This window comes from Electrophorus electricus, chromosome 22 (assembly GCF_013358815.1).
Source record: "Electrophorus electricus isolate fEleEle1 chromosome 22, fEleEle1.pri, whole genome shotgun sequence".
In the NCBI taxonomy this organism is placed as follows: Eukaryota; Metazoa; Chordata; class Actinopteri; order Gymnotiformes; family Gymnotidae; genus Electrophorus; species Electrophorus electricus.
Genome location: NC_049556.1, coordinates 6,438,924 through 6,441,656, shown reverse-complemented (window position 1 = coordinate 6,441,656; position 2,733 = coordinate 6,438,924).

The window sequence follows — 2,733 nt, the reverse complement described above, 5'->3', positions numbered from 1 at the left end:
TTTTATTTTTCTATCATGGCTGCTTCCGTTCTGTGTGCAGAGTGCAACATGTTTAGCTATTCTTCATCTGTCGTTAGTGAGTTTTATCTGTACGAGGTGTAGATAAAGTGCTAGTCTGAAGATTCTAGCACTAGAGGTGCACATCCAGACCTTAGAAAGTGTTAAACATACCAAGGAATACCAAGGAATTAGAAGTAGAAGCTCTGGATGCCTTGGGCAAAGTTAACAAGCCCTCAACTCTGACACTACAGCCCCCGCAGTGGGGTGAATGAGCTATGTTATGGCAAAATAGCTAAGTGTCAGCTTGCCCTGTATAATGGGGGCTAGGATTACAGGTAATCTTAAAGTTTTAGGCAGGCATAGGTTCTAGTTATTCACATAGGAGCTAACAATGTAAGCAATCGCCAGTCAGAGATTACTAAGAATAATATTGCAGAGGTGTATAAATTAGCGAAAGTGATAGCCGAAGCTGTAGTGTGCTCTGGTCCCATTCCAATGCACTCGGTGATACACTACAGGCAGATCTTTGCTGAACTGCTGGATGGGGTGTTCACAAAACAATGTGGGGTTCATAGATAATTAGACCACATTTGAAGGCAAGCCTCACTTTTTAGGGTGGGATGGTATCCATCCTACCATGGAGGGCGCTGCCCTCCTTTCTTGTAACATAAGTCAGTCTTATGACTGGCCTACTTAATCTTTGACAATACAGAGCAGAGGCCAGGCAACAGACAGAGGCTAAACCAACGGTCTGCTGATCGCTATGAGACATCACCCGAGGTTGATCATTGACACTGTGTCTGTTCCCTGAGCTAAGCAGAAATACAGAAAACATTGAAAAACATGTCTTAATAACCTAATTAGTATTAACATAATTGATTCACAGAACACTGCCTTCACCTTTCAGGCAGTTTATTAAATGTAAGATCTCTAATATCTAAAGGGCTCATGATAAATGAAATCCTGACAGATCATAAATTGAATGTACAATGTCTAACAGAAACCTGGATCAAGCCAAATGAGTACATGTCTTTAAACAATGTGTGTCCTTCTGGCTACAGCTATGTACTCTGACCTCGTATAACTGGTTGTGGTCATTTATATTGACATATTGGGCATAAACCAGAAAGCTGGCTTTGATTTTGAGTTCTTTGAAATTATTTTTACTAGCATAAATGACGTAGCCAGCCATAAGAAGCGCACCCAGCCTCTTCCACTAATTGGCATTTACATGCCACCAGGACCCTATTCAGAATTTGTTAAGGAGTTTACAAATTTCCTCTCTAATCTAGTCACTCTAGTAGAAATAACCATTATTGTTGGTGATTTCAATATTCACTTTAATAGTGCCCAAAACCCTCTGAGATTGGCCTTTAGTTCTATATTAGAATCAATTGGTTTCATCCAGTGTATAAGAGAACCCACACTCTCTGGTGGACATACGCTTGATTTACTACATAGACATATTTATACTACTCCAGTCAGATGCCATCTCAGACCAATCCCTCATTTCATTTGAACTATATATGAGCCACAGTATAGTGAACTCACTTCACTACCACACCAGACGCATTGTCAGGATTGCTACTGCATCTAGAGTTATTGCGAACCTCCCAGACTTATTATTTGCAGCTGGGAAACCCTCAAACCTCATGGAACATGGTCAGACAAGGGATATTGAGAAACTTTCTCTCACTTAACAGAGGTGCTTTTATTAGGCCCACAGTTAGGTCCTCACTCTCTAATTACTCAATGAATCTCAATGGTCTCCCAATTGCATCTTCTCTAACAGTTAAAAATCACAGTTATTATGAATCCCATTCTCTCGTTCGAAGCGCATAGAACTAATATTTATTGGACTGCCTTTCTCCACCTCAGGAACATTGCAAAGATCAGGAACATATTCTCCTTACATGATGCAGAAATGCTAGTCCATGTGTTTATTACTTCAAGATTGGACTACTGTAATGCCTTACTATCTGGCTGTACCACTAAGTGCCTAAACAAGCTCCAGCTAGTTCAAAATGCAGCTGTCATGGCACGGCCCCCTCTCCTAGACTCCTCCCTGCTTGTGTGTGTGTCTGTCCATTGTCATGCCCCTGATGTATTGATTGTCCATGTTACATCCTTGTAAGGGTTGGCACCAGGCCCAGGCCCCCTTTGGCCACCAGGGGGAGGTCTTGAGTCAGGCACACTACCAATCAGGCTTGAAGTCCAACAGCTGGGCTAGGTCTATATAAACCCAGTGACCCAGTCACTCAGTGCTGGGTCTTTGCTAAAGTTTTGAGCCAAGCTCCTTGCCAGTAACTCTTTGTATTGAGGTCTATGAGCCCTTGTGCTCTTCTGCACTGCAAGGGTGTCTATGTTTTTACACGTCCCCTCCCTTCTCCAGTTTTCCCTCTCAGGTCTCTCTCTCTCTCAAGGCTCCCCTTAGCCACTAAAGTTCCTCACTGTTTTCTGGTTTTGTCTGGGAAGTTTTAGAGTTTGGTTTTCCCCAGTGCATCGGGGCTGCCATTCTTCCCATTGCATCTTTTGTTTTCCCTTTTTCCATGCTTGGTGTGGTGTTTAGTTTTTCCTCCTGTTTTGTCATCCTCCATTCCATTGAAGTGCGATAAACACGCAGGTTGTTTTATAGCCGATGCAGTCTAGCGGGAGTTCGTTTGCCTTGCAACAAAACAGCTGGGGTTTGACTCTCCACCACTGGTATTTTATTTATCTTGTTTTACTTGTTCT